The following is a 27,469-nucleotide window of genomic DNA, read 5'->3' on the forward strand; positions in this document are numbered from 1 at the left end:
GGCCTACTCCTCAAGTCAATGACTTTTGGTTGCTGTAAATATTAAACTCTCATTTGCACAAGATATTGTCCTTGTACATTGGCAAATTAGAGAGTTTCTAGGAAGAAACAAACCCTCCCCGGTTTTGATTTAAGGAAAATATATATATTTTTTTATATATTTGTTTTAACTTGAAGAAATGAACAACAAGCCCCAAAGTTTTGTTAAAAGTAGATACTTTAATTAAATTGTATATGACCCCAAACTCATGCCGTAATTTACGCTGAGAAAAAAAACACCTCTGAAACATTGCGGGTCATGATAAAAAGTTTGGAGGAAATAAGTTCCCAAATAAGTTGTTCTTAGTTTGAGAAGTTATGACAAACAAACCCATGTTTTCTGACTTGTTTTCGCTAATGGTCTGCATCTTTCTTGGCAGATCCGCGCGTATGGACATGCTTACAGTCCTGTGGGTCACCCATACACGGGTAGCAGCTCTTTCTAGATATTTCTTCCTTACCTCCCACTTTTGTATTCGTTGTATAGTGTTTTCATGAAGGGCACGTTAAACCTTTTTCCTGTCGGCAAACTTGACGATCAACGTCATGCTAATTGCATCATTTATGAGCCTTGCCTCCTTCCGGCCGACTGCCACGCCCACAAAACTTTTCCTGATCGACTTCTGACAAGTAACTTCTCGACCAGTGGTTGTCGGAAGTCGTCGACCCTTCATAGCTCTAATTTGACGTAGGATTTAGGAATGTTGATATATATTTTGCAAAGAATGCTTAGTTATACGCCTGCACTATTTTAACCATGTACACCATTCGGAGGAAATTTGCTCCCTCGCGAAATATACTGAAGCACTCCAACACTCAGTCCAACTCCAGAATAAACCGACTCATGCACACTCACTCTCCGCATTGGCACATTAATCAACACTCTCTGATATAAATGAAGATGACGAATTTCATTTCACTCAAAATTGGTCCGTTTTACAAAATCGTTATTAATCTCCAAAGACATTATTCATACTCGGAAAACATGTATTATGAGTCGAATTATATGTAACGATTATAAAGCTATATTATCAATCATATTCATATTCCTATACTACGAATACCCCCCGCCCGATTGTTGGCCCAGATTTACGCCCTCTTCGGCCAAAACGGTGAGGCGCTATACTCTTCTAAGACTGAATCGTCCTCGTTTCCATAAAAGCAAACAAGGCAAAACTTTTAGAAAGGGAAAGGAACACGCGTCCAAAAAATGCGGGCACTTATCAGAGGGAGAAAGGGGCCCCCACCAGAGATTAACATGAGCGCTTAACAGAGATGAAAAGGGGCTCTTTTTGCAAACGGAAAGGACCATTGTATTATTGAAGGAAAATGGATGCCTATCACATTTAAATAGGGGCATTAATTTTATCAGAGGTGAAAGGGGCATTTATGAGAAAGGGAAAGGGTTCTAATAACAAAGGGGTGGGGGGGGCAATTATTAGAAAGAAAAAGAGGAACTTTAAATCTGATGAGGCGTTACTCAGTACTTTTGATTTAAAATCAAACATGATGCACTACATGGGCCGGGGTTCCTTTTTGTGCAAACACGAGCTAAAGAGAGGCAATATGGCGCTTTAGGGGGGGGGGGGGAAGAAAAGTCGGGTGAGAAAGGGGGAAAGACAAGGAAATGGCGCTAAGAGACAGTAACGACGAATAAGGGAAAACTGGGGTCATTCCAGAAGGCTTGGCAAACGTCATTGAATAGAGGGGGGCCGGGCCGGCCGCATAAAATCTCGAGCCGCGGATTCGAAGTTAAACGTTAAGAACAGCCCCTGCGAAGTTATATACTCAACAGTCAAATTTTAAATTAACGGTATGGCCGTTACATTTGGATTCAGCTCATACCAACTCGCTTGTGCTTGTATTTGAACTCATGTTGGTAGTAATCATGGACAGGGGCGGCAATCCTGGGCCCGATAGGGGGACACGTCCCCCAGGAAATCTAGAAATATAGCTAGAAAGAAATAGAGCGGAAAGAACGAACATATTGGGCTTAGGGATTTTCTAGAATGCATAATTTCAGCATTCAACATTGCAAAATCTCGCTTGGTCGCTGCGCCCGGCCCTCGCCCGATAACACAAAACTATGACGCTCCGGCCGTGATTTATCCATGGTTGGTGTAATAGATTTGTTTTCCCCTTTCATTTCTACTTACCTAATTGTGTGCTCTCACAATCATGATTGTTTCATTTTCCCTTTAAAGCAGGCGCGTAGCCAGGGGCGGTAGGGGCAGTAAGAGGACATAGGACGAAAAAGGAGCAGGCAAAGAAACATTTTTGAAAATTCTGACAAGTCGAGAACGGTACAACGAATCGTCTTCTTTCTCTAATAATTTAATGAAATGTCAAAACTTCCGCGCATCTCTCGGGAGGGGGGCAACTGAATTCAGACAGGGATTGGGAGTCGAGAAAGGGAAAACGAATCATCTTCTTTCTCTAATAATTTAATGAAACTTCAAAGCTTCCACGCTTCGCGTGAGAGGGGGGGGGGGGGGGGACTGCATTCAAACAAGGATTAAGAGTCACGAATATTCTTCTTTCTCTAATAATTTAATAAAACGTCAAAGCTTCCACACTTCGCGCGAGAGGGGGGGGGGGGGGAAAACTGCATTCAAACAAGGATTAAGAGTCGAGAATGTTACAACGAATCGACGAATCGAGCTGCCCGAATATGAGTTTTTGATGTCTTTTCTCGTTTATTTTGGTGATAAATAACACTACAACAAAATACATATTATGCTCAAATTGTTGCTCGCTCGCTTCGCTCACTAGCCGAATTGTGAAACCAGAAAATTACTTTTTCGGGCAAGAGGCTATTACCCACGAATCCACACCGTTTCTTTCACAATGCAATCGCATTACCAGAACTCAACTTCATCTTTAAATATAATCCTGGCTCACCTCAAAAACATGTGGAAGTCATGGAACCGGTCATAATCGGTTACTAAGGCAAGGTTGATAGTCTTGTCACATGCAAATGCACATTTGGATGAGGTTAAATCTTTTATCTCATATTATCTGTAAATCAAATATGGCGTAGTGTTATTCACAAAACAATATAAGCTATTACCATTCAAAGTCCTAATGGTATCATAAATAGTTTAGGCCTACGTCAAAAGCAAACATTATCAACGAAATATAATGTCATTAACACAAGCGATGCCACCCTTTTGATATCTTTAAATGTCTACTTGCGTAGAGGGAGCAGTAATTTTTATTGACTGTTAATAGCGCTATGAAATATTGTTTTGCTTTTCGATTGTTATTAATCTGCTACATTTGAAGATTGCTGATATATTTTCTGAAGTCATGCAGTCAATTGTTGATTTTCAAACACCTGTGCTTCTTATTAATCAGTAAATCAAATATGGCGTGTTGAATATAGAAAAAACAATAACTATAACAAATATAATTCAGTCTGAATGGTATTTTAATTACTGAACCCCAAAAACTAACATAATTAAAGAAATAAATTGTAAATGGGGGTGATGCCTGCCTTTTAGCGGATCGACAGTATTTGGAGCAGATTCAATCTGTTACGATATACTACCAGTAAATCAAATATGGCGTATGGATTTTGCAGAACAATATAACAAAGTATAATTCAAAGTCCAAATGGTGTCATACATTATATATACTCTAACAGCAAACATTATCAACGAAATAATATGGCAGAGACTCACGCGATGTCACCTATATATTGTCATATTTAAAAGTCTACTTGCGTAGAGGTAGTAATAATTGTATTTTATTTATCTGCTATATTTTGGGATTGCTGATATAATTGCTGACCTCATACGGAAACATTTTTTTTTCTTCAAAGTCTTGTGCTTTTTATAGCCATGTACAACAGTTATAAAAATGTTAAACCTTTTTTAATGATAGCAAATATTCCTACCTTACTACATTTTTAAGCATAGGAACTGAAATGAAATAATTGTATTTTAAATATCTGTTAGTACATTACCTTTTAATCCATTATTTGTTGACTATTATTCCATGAAGTGAGGAAAGGCCCTTTAAAAAAGTAAATTTTCATCAAAAATAGAATTTAGGCTAATAACTGGTATATTTTTAGAGTGCGTAATTCATGCTCTAAAGATTGTGATATGTTAAATTATGCTATTATGTTAATAATTATATCAAATACCATTATTTGTGGAGCAGCATGTGATTGAAAAATAGTCTATTGGCCACATGTCATAATATGCGACACCTCCTCAGAAAAAGTTACTACATGTTTAGTTACCCAATTAAATTAGAATTAGTTTGGCAGATGTTACTGGGCAAACGGTATTTGCATGGGCAACAATTATGCAACAATAGAGGAAAATGACCATGGGCACATGCGCGGGTATAGGAAAATGTGCCCCCGGCCCCAGGTTATAGGTTTAAATTTGTAGACATAGGCACATTGGCATTAATATATTTGTCAATAATTGGTGGCTAGTTTTGTCGGTAATCGGTGGCCTCTCCCCCCCCCCCCCCCCCCCCCCCACCCCCCCCCCCCCCCCCCCCCCCCCCCCCCCACTGAAACAGATCTAGCGATCGACGCCCCTGGTACCACTCACTGTATAGTCACAGTAAAAAAAAAAAAAAAAAAAAAAAGTATGCCAATGGCTAACTTTTGAAATTTTGAAATTTCGAGACCCCCCCAAAACAAGTGTCCTCTTAACCCCCCCCCCCCGCCCCCGCCCGGGCTTATTCAGCGGCTGGCTGAGTAGTTGCGATTTTTTCCTGGCTGAGTCGTTGCGAAATTTTTGGCCCGATTTCAAAATGTTAACCCCCCCCCCCCCCCCCCCGCCCCCTTGAAAAAATCCTGCGTACGCCACTGGTCACATGACTGTATTATAAACAATTGGTTGATCAAAATACAAGGTAGCATGATAAGAAATGTATTTCGGGCTAAAGTACGCCTTCCGATGTCTGGAAGTTTTGCAAACGTCAGCCTATGTTTTCCACATTAGGCTATTCATTGTCCTACTTTGTCATTTTGTTATATAAAAAAAGATCGGTAAATTTCAAACTCTGACTCACAATGCATTGAAAACTCCGATTTTGATATAAACGTAGGGCTACGTAGCTGCAAAATATCATGGCGGATTCAAAACAAACTGTGGTCACATTTCTCACAAGGTACTCGGATTCTTCAGTGACTGATTTTGTTAATGGTATTGCTGAAGAATTGCCTGAGCACATTTGCAAGCATGTGCAATTGTCAAATGATGTTTTAGAGTCCTTTCATATGCAAGATTCAGGAGGATTCGACGCTGTAGTATTGTTACATTCAGTTCAAGGAGGTCGAAATGCTATTACCGATGTTCCTGATGCACAGTACGACAAATTGTTACCACAGCTCAAATTAAAATATGGTGAGTGTTTGATAAAATATAATTTGTTGCATATCCAGATGTATTTTGATAAAATCTTAATAGTTAAGGCAACTAAAATAGGCCTTTTAGAAAATTTAGCAGTACCGGTAATGAATTTAAACGTTGATATCGAATGCATGTATACAAATAAGGCGATTGGTTCAGTGGTGACGCAATTTGTTCAGAGGCACAACATCAGTAATTTATTAACACTGTACAGTAGTGACCAAATGTCACGATTTTAACTTTTGTATAATAATGTTTTATGCATTGATTTGTACAGAGTAATGTGTACTGTTTTTCTATTTCCAAGATGGCGGCTAGGGAGAATTGATTTGTCTCGCGTAGTCCGCTGAATCCATGACACATGCTCCGCCGACGATTGCTCCGCCGACATTTGCTCCGCCGACATTGCTCCTCCCCAAAGTACCCCGTTGAAGACAAATGCTCCGCCGACGTAGCAGGAGTGCCCCGTAAAAGACAAATGCTCCCTTTTGCAGCGAAAACAGGATAGGAAGAAAGGAAAATAAAAGAAAAGAAAAGGTCAAGAAAAGAGAAAATAAAAGGCTAAAGGCAAGGGAAAAGGGACACAAAATAGAATATAGGAAGATTTAATTTCCATATTTTTGCATTGGCCTATAACTTTCTGTTGGGATGGTGTCGGTATAATTAATGACGGTAAATCCTGCCGGCGCGGCGTCGCGACACGTCGGGGGAAATGACAAATAAAATGGAGTATGAAATATAGGCCTACATGCTCATGAAATAATCATTGATTAAGAAAAGGGGTGGTAGGCAGGCAGATGGTTTTCAGTTATTATATGAAAAGGATGAAAATTGTATAGCTTATGTTCGTAATACATTTTGTACATCAGTGATTAAAATGCGATGCTTGGCACGCAGATGCTTTTCAATATCAAATATCAAGCCAAAGAATTTCGACCATTCGCTAACCTCGCTCGCCAACAAGGAATAAACAATAATCCAGAAATAATACTTGCCGTTTGATTCAAAAGGGGTGTAATGTTGAAAGATTCTATTCAAGATGGTAACCCTATGATTTTTACCTTCCTTGTTCGCCAATTAAAAAAATTAAAAACAAACAAGAAACGTCCCCTTAAATGTGTTTGTGCCCTCCCTTTCATGTGACAAGAAGACACAGTTCCTTTATGGAAAGAATATGCCTATAATTATCATCAAAAGATAAATGAAGACAAACAATCGCTCACTGTCTTGCTACGCTAACTCGCGGGTGGAATAAGGGTGGAAGGCAGGTAGATTCTATTCAATATAAAATAAGCTTAAACCGCCCGCTCGCTAAAAATGAAATTGACATCGCCTTCACTATGAATGTGCCCGACCCGTTCTGCAGCAAGAAAACTCTGTTTTGATACTCATTATTGTTGAAAATAATTTTTTCGTTTAAAACGCTCGCTCGCCAGTTTATGGTATAAACATGCTTATTTAATTAGGGAGGGAACTTAAGCAGGAAGATGCTATTCATTATTAATGATAAGAGTACATTTTAAGCTCTCTCTCTCTCGCTATATACCATCGCTTTCCAAAAGGGAATAAATATTACCTTAAATTATATTATGCCTAAGAAAAAAAGAAAAAATTGTTGAAAGAAGGCCGACTCAAGGTTGAGAAAAGTTTATCTATTACTTAAAAGCTACTGCACCTGCTCCCCCCAAAAGAATTGCGTCTTTCGCATAGATTTATCACCTTTTTTCAATCAGTGTCTTCTGATTGGGGAATTAAAATGCATTCCCATTCTCAAAATGCTGGCTATACGACCCTGAATAACAACAACAAAACAAAAACAAAAAATAACCCATATATTATCGGCGGAGCAAATGTCGGCGGAGCAAATGTCGGCGGAGCAATTGTCGGCGGAGCAAATGTCGGCGGAGCAAATGTCGGCGGAGTAATTGTCGGCGGAGCAAATGTCGGCGGAGTAATTGTCGGCGGAGCAAATGTCGCGGAGCAATTGTCGCTTTTTGCGGAGCATTTGTCATCGGAGTAATCGTCGCCGGAGCATGTGTCGGGTTACCAGTCCACTGTCTGGCTTTTCAGACATGTCCCAGCCGGTTCTATCTGGTTTTTCAATTTATTCTATTGTTATGTAGATTTGTTATTGTTACGTACAGCGCGTATACGTACATATTAATTTTGTGCGCTTGTTGAAACCAATCACGCTACACCAGTGATTGGGGCTTCGATCTAATTTTTCCATGTGGAAATCAGGGTGATTATTTTTACCGGTACACACAGGTCGTTACTGTGTTTTTGTTTACTGTGCCGGTGTGACGGCGTTTAGTGTGACTGGCGGATCGTGTTCGCGGAACAAAATCCGCCGGCAGATATTGTTCCCGTCACAAAATCTGCCGGCAGATATTGTAACCCACCACGCAGAGTGGCTGGCAGATAGTGTTCCGTTTTGCAGCTATCGTTCCATTCTGAAGGTATCGTTTTTATGAGTGGTACGGTCTCCGCTTGCTGCATGCATGCATGCTGGCTAGGCTGCGTGCGATTGTAATTGCATGTGTACCGTAGTACTATACTGTATACCACCATGGATGCTGAGTGCGAGTACGAGTTCGAGCAAGAGGCCGCTCCTATTAAGAGTTTTCTCTTAAAAGAGGAATTAAGCCACCTAAGCGTAAAAAAGAAGAAAGCGATAAGGCGAAAAGCAATTAACTTTGCGATAGTAGACAAGAGTTTGTACTACGTGAAAAACGGTGAGACTGAGAGTGAGGCTCCCAGTCTGAGAGAGGTTGTGACCACTCGGGTGCAGCAGGCAAGAATTCTTGCCAAACTATATTGTTTTATTAGCTTATAAATCTATTTTTAAAGAAATGATCGAAGCCGTTGATAATTTCTATTTCTTGCAATTTATCATATAAAATCAAAGGAATCTGTTTGTTTGTTGTTGTTGTTGTTTTTTTTTTTTTGGGGGGGGGGGGGGGGGCTTACCAATGTTTAAAACGCTACTATTGGAGTCAGGTTGTTTTATTCTAAAAGGTTTTCTTGGCTAACAAATGCAGTAATACAAAAGTTTGAAAGATTCCAAACAAACACGTCAATTTGCTCTGACCAATCATGACCCTTCCCATATCTGCCTTCATTTTAGTTATAAATGAAAAGAAAGAAAATGAAAAAGCACAGAGACTGGATCACAGGAAAAATGTTTAATGAAATGAAATAAATACGTAATTAAATTATGATTTATTTCTGTTAAAACAGCAGTTGGGGAGGAGGTCTTATGTATAGGCTTCTAGAGGCCATTAGACCCACTCGGGCATAAATAAAACAAAAATGCCAAAATGTCAATTATGCTTGTTTTAACATAAAATTAGAACGATGGACAAGAAGAATGGACAAGAAGAAAGAGAGACAACAAGGCTTTGTCGCCTGTGGGCGTCAATGCAATAAAGGGGGGATGCTTTTCGGAATAGCCTACAGATTCGATGTCCAATACGAACAAATCAGACAATTTAAGTCTAGCAATCCGCCATGTTATTCACGATAGAATTATCAGACCATGTCCTGTAGCCACTAGCGTACCTATGGGGGGGGGGGGGAAGGGGCCGGATTGCCCCCCCCCCCGACGAAAAAGAAAGAGGAAGAAAAGAAGAAAAGAGAAAAGGGAAAAGAAAGGAAGGAAAAAGAAAAAGAAAGAAAAGAAGAAAAGAGAAAAGGGAAACGAAAGGAAAGAAAAAGAAAAAGAAAGAAAAGAAGAAAAAAGGGAAAGAAAGGAAAGAAAAAGAGAAACAAAAAAGGAGAGAGAGAGAGAGAAAAAAAAACGAAAGAAGTAGGGAAGGAAAGAGGAAAAGTATTTGCCGACAGAAATTTTGAAGGGCTTCATAAGCCCAGTTCCTGTCACTGTTGAGGGAAAAATCAGTTCGTAATGCCTCGCGCTCGCATGATTATTTTTTATCACTGATATGTGGATTCAGATACAAAAAGGGGGCTAATTACTTTTTTGTATTTGTTTTCAGGTCGATCACGATGTAGAAACAAATTAGCTGCATGTTTCAATATTATAGGGGGTAATGATTACTTCAAAAGGTTTTTTAATTTGATAAGAGCCTAATTAAACCATGGAATAATTAACATTTAGGATAGGGAAGGAGGGTGGTAGATGCTATGCATTTGTTAATCGGCAAATTTGGATGACGTCGCACCCTTAAAAGTTGGCAGCAAATTTGGGTGTCACACCCCTAACCCTAACACCCCCCCCTCCCAATAAAACAATCTTTTTCGAATTATGAAGACTTTTCAAATCAACAAAACATAAGTAAGGTACGGGTATGCATGAAATCGCGCGATCGCAAACATCAAAATACCGTGGGAGGGGGGAAAACCCCCCCCCAAAAAAAAAACCCCTCCCCCCCAAACCCCCTCCCCCTGACGCGGTATGCCAGGTTCGCCACTGCCTGTAGCTATATAGGAACAAAATCCGCCAATGCACATTATCCGCCGTGTTCACTAACGGCAGATTTGGTTGTAGCGGGTACGATATCCGCTGCTGATCACGATATCTGCTAGGCAGATTTTGTTCCGAGAACACGATCCGCCAAGGTAACAAGATCTGCCGTCACAGGTCGAATTTTCGTCCAACATGGACTCGATATCCCCGCACCAGAGAAGGTGCTCCGGGGGAGGGGGGGGGGGGGGGGACAGACAGTGGGCAGAGTGCCCTCCCATTTTTCAAGTACCTTAAGAGTGCCCCTTTAACTATGTAAGAAGTGCCCCTTTTTACATAGGAAAAGTGCCCCTTTTATTTTGAGACCATATGGAAACGTTTGCTCGGATTTGTCTCATAAAAGAAGTTGACCACAAACTGACTCCTACATGGTATTGAGTGCTCAGGGGTCACGGGCCACTGGCTTCATCGGGCAGGTAGTTACATTATAGGAATGGGTAAATTAACTATCGCAAAATGAGGGGACACATTACATTGTACAATAGGGACACACATTGTTTTTATTGTGCAGAACATACTTTTTTTATTGAATTACTTATTGAATGAAACTATAAAAACCGAAATGTAATTTGCGTTCTGGCAATTGGAGTACAAGGAATGATAGCAGGTGAATGAAATGCTTAAACAACACAAACACCTGGGAAGGAAGCATCCATAAATTTGAATTATTTAGTTGATAAACGACTCCGCATGTGTGGACGTTTGGTGGAGCAGAAAGCATTGGATTTTTAACAACACGAACCTATTTAACAGAATGTCGGAACGTAAATTAAATTTGGCGCGGTTGGAAATGCATTTTTCTACCCTGCGACTTGAATGGTACGATACAGTAAATTAAAACAGTAAAATGGCTCTTATTTTAAAATTACTCAATAAATAAAACCCTAAACTTCAGTGATATCAGACAAAATATGTTATATCTTATTAATGATTTAAAAAGATGTATACACATTATGAAAGTGTAGCATATTACGATAAAGACACCGATTTAGCGAAGATGACGTCATTAGAACCTGTTTATGTGCGCTTGCATCAGGGAATTCAAGTTCAAAAGGTCAATTCAGACGCTGATAAATTATTGGTCAAGCCTTTTTGTTTCCTTTATTCCGACAAAATTATACAATCAATCAAAACAGTTTTAATACCAGAAGAAAGCTAACGATTAGTATTTTCATTAACCGCTTGCCCCAAAGTCGCTTGACCACAGTGAAACGAGTTAGAGCTTGCGAGAGCGACCAAAGTGTGATTGAAACTCGCTATTTCTCTTCTCCAACGCAAAAAGAGACGACATCGTGCTGGATAAATATGTTTTTCCCGACAAAAGTACAGACAATTTCCATATGGTCTTTTTATATTATACTTCATGAAATGTTACCCGAGTGACTTCCGGGCGCCCCAATGCTGGAAAGAAACGCACATTTGAGATAACTTCACTTTTTCATGGAAAAATGCTTATTTGTTCTATGCACGCAAGTCAGATTGAGCGGATGATACAACGTTTCCATATGTACCCTTTTCCTTCGACAAGATCCCATTTTCCTTTTTATAAGTGTCTTTTTAAATCTCTACTAAGTTCCTCTTTTCAGGTACGAAAAGCGCCCCTTTTCACTTTTGATAAGCGCCCCCTTTACTTCTGACAATTGCCCTATTTAAATCTGAGAGGTTCCCCTTTTGCTTTAACAAGTTCCCCCTTTCCTTTGTAAAAAGTGCCCCTTCCCCTATTAATAACTACCCCCTTTTAACTTGGATAAGCGCACCTTATGTTTTCACATGTGTCCCCTTTCCTTTTTAATAAGTGCCCTTTTCCTTATGATAAGTGCCCCCATTTAAAAAAGAGCCCCTTTCCCTTTTCAAAAATGCCCCTTTTCATCTATGAAAATAGTTTCTTCCCCTTCTGATAAGTGCTCTCTTCATCTCTTATAAATGCCCCCTTTATTTTGACACGACCCCATTGTCCTTCCTAATAAATTTCATAATAAATTTTCACTTCTTATAAGTGCTACTTTTATTCTCATAATAACCCCTTTTAATCTTCAATAAGTGCCCCGTTTATTTTAACATCCCCCTTTTCATAAAAGCCCCCTTTCACCTTCGATAAATACCTCTTTTCAGATGCGATAAGTGCCCCTTTTCATCTCTGATTTTACTCTTTTAACAGTGATATGTGCCCTTTTTTTCGTCGACTAATAAGGAACCTATCCCTTTTTCATAAATGCCCCTTTTCACTTCTTATAAATGCCCCCTGGATCCTACAATGGGCCCTAAGGCGGGCCCCGGATGCTCATCTGACCGTTATCAAATACCTTAAACCCTTGAGCTTCATGGGGCTTTGCCCCCTGGACCCTACGCCAATTAACGTTCCACTTGCTTTGCTCTACCTAAATACTGTAGACCCCCCCCCCCCCACTTTAAAAAACGTTCCACAGGGCCCGCATGTAACATGTAAGAGCGGGGTTGATGCGGATTTTTATTATTTTTATTTTTCATTACGCCACTGCTCCCTCGTCTCTCGCATTTTGCCTCCCCCCCCCCCGTTTATGAAAAGAAATCGCCGCCCCTGGTTATGAGAATGTGCTTATAACCCCATTAGCATTGGGTTTTTCCTCTTCATAAGATAAAATTTTTGCTGAACTAATTACCAATCCTTCTTTTACTTGATTTTTGATGATTAGTGATGATTTACATTTGTTGTTATTGATGATTGAGTAGTCTATATAATTGTCTTCAAATTTGAACGTGATGGAGATTACTCCTCCGGGATGCGGATGTTCCCTCGAGACGATTCCGTTACTAGTATAATCATTGTTATTTGTATGTTAATTATTTGCCGTCTGAGGGAGTTCTTCCCTCCGGAAATATATACATGTATGATTATTATGAGTACACGACCGATTATACGAGCCCTGATAATTTGTGTTTATTATCTATATTAAATAAATCGTTGATATTGGTTACATAACCTGATCGTTTGATAGTGTAGTTTATTCCTCGTGAGATCGTGAAGTTTACTTAGTACGACCCCGCCAGGGGAGTTTTACAACACTTCGATTGTCTTCTTTGCTTCTGTGAACGGTCTCTCGTTTGTCAACGTGCAACTGTGCACAAAATAATAAGCACTAATTAACGCAATAATTTGTTTTGCTTCAAAATAATGGCTTTGCAAAAAATTAGCATTACCCGGTCTTGATTTAGCTCCATAACAACCATTGTTAACAACGTTACAAATACATGTAGTTTGAGATTCTGCACTGGATACAGTTATACGATATTGAAGCCTTTGGTATATTTATATCCAGTGATAATTACAATGTGGCACATTTGCAGCATTTGCAACAAACAAATGCAGGCACTGCGATTGTGTTGAGACACTGAACCATGTTTTTAACTGCTATTCACTATTTCTATCTCAAGGGCGATACACCTGACCCAATAACAATGTACTAAAATGCTTTGTAGAATTCATCACAGAAAGTATTTCGCCCGATACAAAAATCCTTCATGATATTCCCTATTTAATCGGCTACTCCCCTGTCTCAACAATCCCATTGTCTTGTAACCAAACAAATATGAAACCTGACCTTTGTATCTACGATAAAAATAGTAAAAAAAATCATGATCATGGAACTGACAGTCCCATTTGAACATAGAATCGATAAGGCCCATCAATATAAAGTTGATAAATACTCAGAGACATTGAAGATAATGACTATGAGGTAGAACTTTTGGCAATTGAAGCCGGTTCTCGTGGGTTCATTTCATGAAGCAATACCCACAGACTAAAAAAGATGCTGGGCTACTTGCATACACGGAGCACAAAGCAATTTCGGGACAAACTCAGTAAAATGGCCCTTGTGTCGTCCTTTGCATTTTATTGCGCAAAGGACGAACCCTCATGGGCAGACTGTAATAATGTGTAATAACTGGATGCTAAATGATAATAATAATATTAATAATAATAATGATAATGATAATGATAATGATAATGATAATGATAATAATAATAATGATAATAATGAATAATAATGAATAATAATATTAATAACAATATTAATAATAGTAATAATAACGATCTTTTTTAAATAGTAATAATATCAATAATAATAATAATGTCAATAATGATGATAATGATAATAATAAAATAAACATAATAATAATGATAATGATAATTAAAATGATGATGATAATGATGATAATAATAATAACTAGAATTTAAATCGTCACGAGGACGATTAAGGTGGTCTGTCTTCAAGTCTTATGATAGATTATAATACTTACTATATTGAGAAAGGGAGAAGTTATATAGACATGTAAACAATGATGATCATCATGATGATCATGATGATGATGATCTTGATAGTAATGGTGATGACGATGTTGATGATGATGATGATGATCATGATGATGTTGATGATGATCATCAACAGACCATGATGACATCTGATTGAAAAAAATGAGGGAACATTTAGATAGCATATAGTCTCAGCTACAACATACTCCAAAATCAACAAAAACCAAACGGAAATAACGGCGATATTGCTCGCAAAAGACAGGAATGTAGAATCCAGATTTGAGAAAAAGTCATCTCCCATAGGGACTACACTCAAAAAGTAATGGATCAAGTGATAATAGGGGAATAATAAAGTAAACATGGTTGTTTATAACATTATTTGTGATTCTACGTGTTTTAATAAGCAAAGGAAAAGGTACAGTGAAAGGTCAAAAAGAAAAAAAAAGTGAAGAAAAAAATTGTTGGAGACGCCCGGACTCGAACCAGGGACCTCGAGGTCGGAAGTCAAGTGCGTTATACCGATGTACCAAAATATTTCCCATAGAGATTACACGTAAACGGAAAATGAAATTATCAAATCCCACTTTGTAAGTGAAATATGAGCATGATCCCGGCATCTGATCGAAAATTAAAGGGCACACTTACGATAGCATATTGACTCAGCTACAACATACTCAAAGCTCAGCGTAAACGAAGATAAAACGACGGAGATATTGCTCGCGAAAGACAAGAATGTAGAAACCAGTTTTGAGAAAAAGTCATGTCCCATAGAGAATACACGCAAAATGTGAAAAATTGACATGCCTCCTTTAATCGCAAAAATACGCCATGATGCCATTGTTCAAATGAAATATCTTGGAGAATACATTGGTAGAGAATATTCTCAGCTAAAACATATCAAAATTTGAAAGAAAATTGATCAATATTTACAGAGATACAATCAATTTTCCAAAAATCTGCTAACGTCATAATATGCAAATTGAAATTTTAAGTTCGGAGGCCATTATGATGACGTCATGAGTTAATTGAGGGTCAAATGAGACATGAAATCATATCTCCGACTCATGATCTATCTAAATATGAAAAAAATTGGGGGTATCTATCCATTCTGAAGAGTTAAAATGAATTTTGTATAGGCTTGTTTTTGCACATGTAATGTGGATAGGGATAATGCAGATCCGCGTGTGCTGTAAACTTTGACGGACGCTCATTGCGTTATCACTGGTCAGAAAAAGGTGAACAAGGTATCAAAATGCTTGGAAAAATGTGGTTGATATGATAGAGAAAATTTGGCGTTTCCATGTTGTAAAATGTCAGTACGCGCACTTACGCGCGGAAACGCGCGCAAAAAAGTGCTCTCGCGCAAAATCTTGAAAATGCTTACAATGGCCTGAAACGTGTGCAAAAAAAATTTGGAACGAATTTGAGCATTTTAAAATTTTAATGCGCGCGTACGTGCGCGTCGAGGTGCGCGCGCAAATTTTGTTGACATTTTTAGTTGAACTTTGACCTGAAGTTGATGTATACCAAATATGGTTTATTTTTGAAGACTCGTTATCGAGATATGATAATGACTTGATTTTTACAAAATGGCGCCTGGATGACGTCACGATGACCCCATGAACTTGAAAAAGGTTTCGGGAACTTGATATTATAGGGCCTAATGACTATCAGAAATTTGAAGGAAATTGACCAAGTCGATTTCGAGTAAACGTATACACAAAAAAAGTGTACGGAAGAAATAAAAATAAATAAAGAATAAAGAATAAAGAAAGAAAATTCTAACGAAATCAATAGGTGATCTGTCATCGACAGACCACCTAATGATAACTAGACTTTAATTCGTCACTTTGACGAATTAGGTGATACGTATGCTAATGGTTTACATAATAAAGAATGCATTACACGATATCATATTATTTCATGAAATGCTTCATCCATTAAGATCTATCCATATGTCAAGTCTAAATTGTGTCCCCTTGATCATTATGGATCTAGGGAAGATAGATTGAAAAAATATGACCATTGACCCTGCCCAGTAACCAGTTACACCTTTGACTCTAATTTACATCATGAAGATAACATTTTGACGATTTTATCTTATTCAAAGAAATGAAAATGTAATTGATAAATGATTATCATCATTATGATAATGATGATCATGATGATCATGATGAAGATCATAATCATGAGCGGGATCCTGACATCTTATTGACAAAATGTGGGGTGATTTAGATAGCACATAGTCTTAGCTACAGCATACTCAAAAATCAACAAAATCCAAGCAGAAATAACGGCGATATTGCTCGCAAAAGACAGGAATGTAGAATCCAGATTTGAGAAAAAATTATCTCCCACAGGGATTACACGCAAAAAGTAATGGATTAAGTGAAAATAGGGAAACAATAAAGTAAATAGGGTTGTTTATTACATTATTTGCGATTCTACGTGTTCGAATAATTAAAGGAGATGGTACAGTGAAAGGTCAACAAGAAAAAAAAAGTTCAGAATTTTTTTTTGGGAGACACCCGGACTCGAACCCGGGATCTCAAGGTCGGAAGTCAAGTGCGTTACCGATATACCAAAACATTTCCCATAGCGATTACACGTAAACGAAAATGGAATTATCAAATCCCACTTTGCAAGTAAAATATGAGCATGATCCCGGCATATGATCGAAAAATGCAGTACACATTGGAGATAGCTCATTGTCTCAGCTACAACATACTCGAAGCTCACCGAAAAAAAAGTCAAAACAACGGAGATGTTGCTCACGAAAGACGGAAATGTAGAATGCAATTTTGAGAAATAGTCATGTCCAATAGACAATACACGCAAAATGTAAAAAATTGACATGCCTCCTTTAATTGCAAAAATAAGCCATGATACCTTTGTCAAACAGGAAAATTGTGGACACTATATTTGTAGGAAATTATCTCAGCTACGACATATCAAAATTTTGAAGAAAAACAATCGATATTTCCAGAGATACAATCAATTTTCCAAAAATATGCAAACGTCATAATATGCAAATTTAAATTTTGAGTTCGGAGGCCATTATGATGACATCATGAGTTAATTGAGGATCAAATGAGACTTGAAATCATATCTCCAACTCATGATCTATCAACATATGAAAACATATTGGGAGTTCATATCTATTCTGAAGAGTTACAATGAATTTTGTATAGGTATGTTTTTGCCCATATATTGTGGATAAAGATAACGCAGATCCGCGCGCGCTGTCAACTTTGACGGACGCTCATTGCGTTATTAAAAGGTGAACAAATTATCAAAATGCTTGGAAAAATGTGCCAAATACGCTGAAATAGAAAATTTGGCAATTCTATGTTACAAAATGCTAGTGCGCACAAAAAACGCGCGCGCATGCGCGTGTGCATGATTTTTTGTCAAATGCTCCATATGGCCTGAAACGTATGCAAAAAAAATTTGAGATGATTTAGAGCATTTTTAATTTTTGCGCGCGCGTAAACGCGCGGACGAACGCGCCCGCGCGCATTTGCGCACGTTTATTGACCTGAAATTGACCGGACGAATATTGATCTTATTCATGATAAATATGAATGAAAAATTACTTTCCGTTATGAAGATATGATCATAAGTTGATTTTCACAAAATGGCGCCTAGATGACGTCATAATGACTTTGAGTCTTTGAAAAGTCACGCAGTTCTAAGTTAGACTAAGATCTATCATCATGGCAAGTTTCATGATAATGGCTTAATTCAGTCTTGAAATATCCTGCGAACAAATTCGAGGAAGAATAATAATAAATAAACTAGACTTTAATTCGTCACTTAGACGAATTAGGTGATACGTATGATAATGGTTTACATAACGAATAAGGCATTACACGATATATTATTTTGTAAAATGCTTCTCCCATTTATATGCTTCTCCCATTATGATCTATTCATATGTCAAGATTAAATTGTGTCTCCTTGATCATCATGGATCTAGGGAAGATAGATTGAAACAATATATGACCTTTGACCCTGTGCAGTAACCAGTTACACATTTGACTCTAATTTACATCATGAAGAACACCTTTTGACGATTTTATCTTATTTAAAGAAATGAAAATGTAATTGATAAATGATAATGAAGATGATCATGATCATGAGCGTGATCCTGATATCTTATTGAAAAAATGAGGGGTGATTTAGATAGCATATAGTCTCAGCTACAACATCCTCAAATATCAACAAAATCCAAGCAGGAATAACGGCGATATTGCTCGCAAAAGACAGAAATGTAGAATCCAGATTTGAGGAAAAGTCATCTCCCATAGGGATTAGACACAAAAAGTAATCGTTTAAGTGAAAATAGGGTAATAATAAAGCAAATAGTTTATTCGCAGATGTACGTGTTTTAATAATCAAAGGAGATGGTACAGTGAAAGGTCAAAAAGAAAAAAAAAAGTAAAGGAAAAAAAGTGGTTGGAGACGCCCAGACTCGAACCAGGGACCTCGAGGATAGAATTCAAGTGCGTTAACGATATACCAAAACAATTCACATAGCGATTACACGTAAACGGAAAATGGGATTCTCAAATCCCACTTTGCAAGTGCAATATGAGCATGATCCCGGCATCTGATCAAAAAATAAAAGACACATTTGAGATAGCTTATTGTCTCCGCTACAACATACTCAAAGCTCAGCGTAAACAAAGATAAAACAACAGAGATATTGCTCGCGAAAGAGGGAAATGTAGAATCCAGTTTTGAGAAATAGTCATGTCCCATAGACAATACACGCAAAATGTGAAAAACTGACATGCCTCCTTTAATCGCAAAAATACGCCATGATACCTTTGTCAAACTGGAAAGGTGTGGTCACTGCATTTGTAGAAAATTATCTCAGCTAGAAAATATCGAAATTAAAGAGAAAAACAATCTATATTTACAGAAATACAATCAATTTCCCAAAAATATGCAAACGTCATAATATGCAAATTTAAATTTTGAGTTTGGAGGCCATTATGATGACATTATGACTTAATTGAGGGTCAAATGAGACATGAAATCATATCTCCATTTCATAATCTATCCAAATATGAAAAAATATTAGGAGTTTCTATCTATTCTAAAGAGTTAAAATGAAATTTATTTAGGCATGTTTTTGCCCATGTATTGTGGATAAAGATAACGCAAATCCGCGCGTGCTGTCAACTTTGACGGACGCTCATTGCGTTAATAAAAGGTGAACAAATTATCAATATGCTTGGAAAAATGTGCCACATATGATGACAGAGAAAATTCGGCGATTCTACGTTGCAAAATGCCAGTACGCGCGGAAACGCGCACGCATGCGCGTGTGCGCGATTTTTTTGCGAAATGCTTTAAATGGCCTGAAACGTATGCAAAAAAAATTTGGGATGATTCGGAGCATTTTAAATTTTTGCGCGCGCGTAAACGCGCGGGCGAACGCGCACGCGCGCATTTGCGCACTTTTATTGACCTCAACTTGACCGGACGGATATTGATCTTAATCATGATAATTATGAATAGGAAATAACTTTCCGTTACGAAGATATGATCATAAGTTGATTTTCACAAAATGGCGCATGGATGACGTCACGATAATTTTGACTCTCTAAAAAGTCACGCAGTTCTAAGTTAAACTAAGATCTATCATCATGGCAAGTTTCATGATAATGGCTTTATTCAGTCTTGAGATATCCAGAAGATTTTCTGGAGTAGGGGCGGGATGGCGGATTTTTTTTTTTTTTTTTTTTTTTTTTTTTTTTAACTTCTTTTTTTGTGTGTCTTTTTTTTCCTTTTTTTTCCCCATTTTTTTTTCCATTTTTTTTTCCATAAAAAAAAAAATCATTGGGATTGTCAAGCATTTAAACAAACAAAGTCTATAAAACACTTTAATATGGTAAAAGACTAGTTTAATGTACAATGAATATCAAGACCAACACAGAAAGTATTTGGGGCTTTGAAATGCAGCACCTTTTAAATCTCCATTGTACTATTTATAGCTACTTGCGCCCTCTATGTAGCAAACAATGCCTAATCGGTGACCATTGGTCCCCCATGATCCTTTTTATCTTATATTAACTGAGAGCTGATTTGATGAGATAACCACCTGTCCAGTGACCTTGCAGGGTGGTCTAATCCCTCCTGTAAACTAGTACAGATGAATGCTCAGAACCTGATTTGAATGAACGGCATTTTGACATAGAAAAATAAAAATGGCAAGTTTAATAAATACCTAATTGCGTACTGAAAAGACAAAACTGGCAACAGGACGCATTTTGATCCTTGCAAATGCATGAAATGGTATGTTTGGCATTTAAGATTGCTCCCCCCTCCCCCCCCCCCCCCCCACAAAAAAAATAATAATAATAATAAAAAAATAAAAAATAAATAAATGAATTAAAAAAAAAAAATTGAATTAAAAAAAAAAAAAAAAAAAAAAAATGCGAGTGGCCCGAAAATGACGAGCGGGCGGTCGAGGACAACAAAATAATTTTTTTTGTTTGACCTAAGGAATACACGCAAAAAGTAATGGATTAAGTAAAAAAAAAGGGTAATAATAAGGTAAAAACGGTTGTTTATTACATTATTTGCGAATCTACTTGTTTTAATAATCAAAAGAGATGGTACAGTGAAAGGTCAAAAAGAAAAAAAAATGTTAGAGACACCCGGATTCGAACCAGGGTTCTCGAGCTTGGAAGTCAAGTGCGTTACCGATATACCAAAACATTTCCCATGGCGATTACACGTAAACGGGAAATAGAATTCTCAAATCCTACTTTGCAAGTGAAATATGAGCATGATCCCGGCATCTGATTGAAAAATAAAAGACACATTAGTAATAGCTAATTGTCTCAGCGAAAAAAAGCTAGAACAACGGAGATAATGCTCACGAAAGACAGGAATGGGTAGAATCCAGTTTTGAGAAAAAGTAATGTCCTATAGAGAATACACGCAAAATGTGAAAAATTTACATGCCTCCTTTAATCGAAAAAATACGCCATGATGCCTTTGTCTAAATGAACAATTGTGAAAATTGCGTTTGTAGAACATTGCCTTAGCTAGAACATATTAAAATGTGGAAGAAAAAAGATTAATATCTACAGAGATATAATCAATTTTCCAAAAATATGCTGACGTCATAATATGCAAATTTAAATTTTGAGTTTGGAGGCCATTATGATGACGTCATGAGTTAATTGAGGGTCAAATGAGACATGAAATCATATTTCCAACTCATAATCAATCCACTTATGAAAGAATATAGGGAGTTTCTATCTTTTCTAAAGAGTTACAATGAACTTTGTATAGGCATGTTTTTGCCCATGTATTGTGGGTAAAGATAACGCAGGCCCCCGCGCGCTTTCAACTTTGACGGACGCTCATTGCGTTATTAAAAGGTGATCAAGTTGTCAAAATGCTTTGAAAAATGTGCCAAATATGAAAACAGAGAAAATTCGGCGATTCTACGTTGCAAAATGCAAGTACGCGCAAAAAACGCGCGCGCATGCGCGTATGCATGATTCTTTGTCAAATGCTCCAAATGGCCTGAAAAGTATGCAAAAAATATTTGGAATGATTTGGAGCATTTTAAATTTTTGCGCGCACGTAAACACGCGGATGGACGCGTACGCGCGCATTTGCGCACGTTTATTGACCCAAAATTGACCGGACGGATATTGATCTTAATCATGATAATTATGAATGAGAAATAACTTTTCGTTATCAAGATATGATCATAAGTTGATTTTCACAAAATGGCACCTGGATGACGTCACGATGACGTTGAGTCTATGAAAAGTCATGCAGTTCTAAGTTAGACTAAGATCTATCATCATGGCAGGTTTCATGGTAATGGCTTTAGCCATTCTTGAGAGATCCTGCGAACAAAATTGAGGAAGAATAATAATAATTTCCTCTATACAGACACAAAATAAATACTAGACTTTAATTCGTCACTTTGACGAATTAGGTGATACGTGCTATTTTTGTATCATGAAAGTGTGCCGATGATGATCTAAAGATAGTATTCATCAATACGATAATGACGATATTGATGCTGATGATTTTTTGGTTTTAAATGACGATGAACATGATTAAAAGTGGTATAGCGCCCCCTTCAGGTATTCGATAGAGAATTGTTATATGGTTAACCTATTAATTTACTAAACAAGCTCAAATTTTCGCCTGATTGCAGAGCCTACCAATCATTAAACTGATATTTCTACGCACAACATACACAACATGATGAACAAGTCTAGACTACTAAGCTACAACATACTCAAAGATCAACAAAATCCAAAGGGAAATAACGGCGATATCGCTCAAAAAGACAGAAATGTAGAATCCAGATTGGAGAAAAAGTTATCCCCCATAGGGATTACACCCCAAAAGTAATAGATTAAGTGTAAATAGGGTAATAATAAAGTAAATAGGGTTGTTTATTACATTATTTGCGATTCTACGTGTTTAAATAATCAAAGGAGATATATTATTTTGTAAAATGCTTCTCCCACTTATATGCTTCTCCCATTATCTATTCATATGTCAAGATTAAATTGTGTCTCCTTGATCATCATGGATCTAGGGAAGATAGATTGAAACAATATATGACCTTTGACCGTGTGCAGTAACCAGTTACACATTTGACTCTAACATCATGAAGAACACCTTTTGACGATTTTATCTTATTCAAAGAAATGAAAATGTAATTGATAAATGATTATCATCATTATGATAATGATGATCATGATGATAATGATCATGATCATGATGATCATGATCATGAGCGCGATCATGACATCTTATTGAAAAAATGAGGGTTGATTTAGATAGCATATAGTCTCAGCTACAACTTACTCAAAAATCAACAAAATCCAAGCAGAAATTACGGCGATATTGCTCGCAAAAGACAGGAATGTAGACTCCAGATTTGAGAAAAAGTCATCTCCCATAGGGATTACATGCAAAAAGTAATGGATTAAGTGAAAATAGGGTAATAATAAAGTAAAAAAGGTTGTTTATGACATTATTTGCGATTCTACGTGTTTAAATAATCAAAGGAGATGGTACAGTGAAGGTCAAAAGGAAAAAAAAGTGAAGAAAAAAATTGTTGGAGACACCCGGACTCGAACAAGGGATCTCGAGGTTGGAAGTCAAGTGCGTTACCGATATACCAAAACATCTCCCATAGCGATTACACGTAAACAGGAAATGGAATTCAGATATCCTACTTTGCAAGTGAAATATGAGCATGATCCCGGCATCTAATCGAAAAATAAAGGGCACATTTGTGATAGCTCATTGTCTCAGCTACAACATATCCGAAGCTCAGCGAAAACGAAGCTAAAACAACGGAGATTTTGCTCGCGAAAGACAGGAGTGTAGAATCCAGTTTTGAGAAAAAGTCATGTCCCACAGAGAATACACGCAAAATGCGAAAAATTGACATGCCTCCTTTAATCGCAAAAATACACCATGATACTTTTGTCAAAAATAAAAATTGTGAACATTACATTTGTAGAAAATTGTCTCAGCTAGAACATATCAAAATTAAAAAGAAAATTGATCCATATTTACAGAGATACAATCAATTTTCCAAAAATATGCTGACGTCATAATATGCAAATTAAAATTTTGAGTTTGGAGGCCATTATCATGACGTCATGAGTTAATTGAGGATCAAATGAGACATGAAATCATATCTCCGACTCATAATCTATCCAAATATGACAAAATATTAGGAGTTTCTATCTATTCTAAAGAGTTACAATGAATTTTATATAGGCATGTTTTTGCCCATGTATTGTGGATAAAGATAACGCAAATCCGCGCGTGCTGTCAACTTTGACGGACGCTCATTGCGTTAATAAAAGGTGAACAAATTATCAAAATGCTTGGAAAAATGTACCAAATATGATGACAGAAAAAAATCGGCGATTCTATGTTGCAAAATGCCAGTACGCGCGAAAACGCGCGCGCATGCGCGTGTGCGTAATTTTTTTATCAAATGCTTCATATGGCCTGAAACGTATGCAAAAAAAATTTGGAATGATTTAGAGCATTTTTTATTTTTGCGCGCGCGTAAACGCGCGGACGAGTTCGCACGCGCGCATTTACGCACGTTTATTGACCTCAACTTGACCGGACGGATATTGATCTTAATCATGATAAATATGAATGAAAAATTATTATTCGTTATAAAGATATGATCATTAGTTGATTTTCACAAAATGGCGCCTGGATGACGTCACGATGACTTTGAGTCTTTGAAAAGTCACGCAGTTCTAAGTTAGACTAAGATCTATCATCATTGAAAGATTCATAACAATGGCTTCGTTCAGTCTTGAGATATCCTGCGAACAAATTCGAGGAAGAATAATAATAAATAAATAAATAAATAATAATAAAAATCTTGACGAAATCAAAAGGTGATACGTCTACGTACGTATCACCTAACTAGACTTTAATTCGTCACTTAGACGAATTAGGTGATACGTATGATAATGGTTTACATAACGAATAATGCATTACACGATATATTATTTTGTAAAATGCTTCTCCCATTTATATGCTTCTCCCATTATGATCTATTCATATGTCAAGATTAAATTGTGTCTCCTTGATCATCATGGATCTAGGGAAGATAGATTGAAACAATATATGACCTTTGACCCTGTGCAGTAACCAGTTACACATTTGACTCTAATTTACATCATGAAGAACACCTTTTGACGATTTTATCTTATTCAAAGAAATGAAAATGTAATTGATAAATGATTATCATCATTATGATAATGATGATCATGATGATAATGATCATGATCATGAGCGCGATCATGACATCTTATTGAAAAAATGAGGGTTGATTTAGATAGCATATAGTCTCAGCTACAACTTACTCAAAAGTCAACAAAATCCAAGCAGAAATAACGGCGATATTGCTCGCAAAAGACAGGAATGTAGACTCCAGATTTGAGAAAAAGTCATCTCCCATAGAGATTACACGCAAAAAGTAATGGATTAAGTGAAAATAGGGTAATAATAAAGTAAAAAGGGTTGTTTGTGACATTATTTGCGATTCTACGTGTTTTAATAATCAAAGGAGATGGTACAGTGAAGGTCAAAAGGAAAAAAAAGTGAAGAAAAAAATTGTTGGAGACACCCGGACTCGAACCAGGGATCTCGAGATTGGAAGTCAAGTGCGTTACCGATATACCAAAACATTTCCCATAGCGATTACACGTAAACGGGAAATGGAATTCAGAAATCCTACTTTGCAAGTGAAATATGAGCGTGATCCCGGCATCTAATCGAAATATAAAGGGCGCACTTGTGATAGCTCATTGTCTCAGCTACAACATATCCGAAGTTCAGCGAAAATGAAGCTAAAACAACAGAGATTTTGCTCGCGAAAGACAGGAGTGTAGAATCCAGTTTTGAGAAAAAGTCATGTCCCATAGAGAATACACGTAAAATGTGAAAAATTGACATGCCTTCTTTAATTGCAAAAATACGCCATGATGCCTTTGTCAAAATGGAAAATTGTGGATTATTTATTTGTAGAAAATTGTCTCAGGTAGAACATATCAAAATTTAAAAGAAAATCAATCAATATTTACAGAGATACAATCAATTTTCCAAAATTATGCTGACGTCATAATATGCAAATTGAAATTTTGAGTTCGGAGGCCATTATGATGACGTTATGAGTTAATTGAGGGTCAAATGAGACATGAAATCATATCTCCAACTTATAACCTATCTAAATATGAAAAAATATTGGGAGTTTCTATCTATTCTGAAGAGTTACAAAGAATTTTGTATAGACATGTTTTTGCTCATGTATTGTGGATAAAGATAACGCAGGTCCGCGCGCGCTGTCAACTTTGACGGACGCTCATTGCGTTATTAAAAGGTGAACAAGTTATCAAAATGCTTGGAAAGATGTACCAAATATGATGATAGAGAACATTCGGCGATTCTATGTTGCAAAATGCTAGTACGCGCAAAAAACGCGCGCGCATGCGCGTTTGCGTGATTTTTTGTCAAATGCTCCATATGGCCTGAAACGTATGCAAAAAAAATTTGGGATGATTTGGAGCATTTTAAATTTTTTCGCGCGCGTAAACGCGCGTACGAACGCGCACGCGCGCATTTGCGCACGTTTATTGATCTGAAATTGACCGGATAGATATTGATCTTCTTCCTGATAAATATGAATGAAAAATTCCTTTCCGTTATGAAGATATGATCATAAGTTTATTTTCACAAAATGGCGCCTGGATGACGTCACGATAATTTTGAGTCTTTGAAAAGTCACGCAGTTCTAAGTTAGACTAAGATCTATCATCATGGCAAGTTTCATGATAATGGCTTTATTCAGTCTTGAGATATCCTGCGAACAAATTCGAGGAAGAATAATAATAAATAAATAAATAAATAAATAAATAATAAAAATCTTGACGAAATCAAAAGGTGATACGTCTACGTACGTATCACCTAATAAATAAATAAATAAATAATAAAAATCTTGACGAAATCAAAAGGTGATACGTCTACGTACGTATCACCTAATAATTATATTAACAATGATAATAATAAAGCTAATACAAATTATAATAATAACAAAAATAATAGTGCTTACAAGTAATAAAGAGGGCTATCGTGGTGCAACCGTGAGCTAAATGCATGCCACTGAACATGTTATATTAAGTTGCATCACGTGAGCCCTCTATTCTTCCAAAATGATTTTATACATTAATTGAGTAAAAGTGATTTATAAATTGTGCATTTTTCTTAATCTGAAACGAAACAATTTGGCATGTACACAACTACTGTTAAAGATCTCGGCAATCATGTTTTATGACATATTTATGTCTTATAATTATGTTGTGTATTGTTTGCCCTGCTTTGGCAATTATGAGGGGGGGTGGTGATTGCCTCATTTTTCGCATTGGAAAGTAAGTCTTGGAGTGATTGTACAACGGGGAGTTGTCCTATAATCAAGATCGAGGGCTTTTTATTCATACAGTTCACACATTTTCGAAAATCCTTTTTCCTTCTTCAAATAAAGAACAAAATTATATTTTACACGGTGATCATATTGTTTTTATCACCTGTTTTTGTTCACGCGTTTATACTTCCGTTGCAAATTTGCAAGGTTTATCATTATATATATATATATATACACTGTCGCTCATAAAGGTGGAATATTTTTTTTGAATCCCAATTGATGGAATTATTTTTAAAATAATTTAAAAAATAATAGAATAAAAAT

Source organism: Strongylocentrotus purpuratus, unplaced genomic scaffold (assembly GCF_000002235.5).
Source record: "Strongylocentrotus purpuratus isolate Spur 01 unplaced genomic scaffold, Spur_5.0 spur5_scaffold_18, whole genome shotgun sequence".
Taxonomy (NCBI): Eukaryota; Metazoa; Echinodermata; class Echinoidea; order Camarodonta; family Strongylocentrotidae; genus Strongylocentrotus; species Strongylocentrotus purpuratus.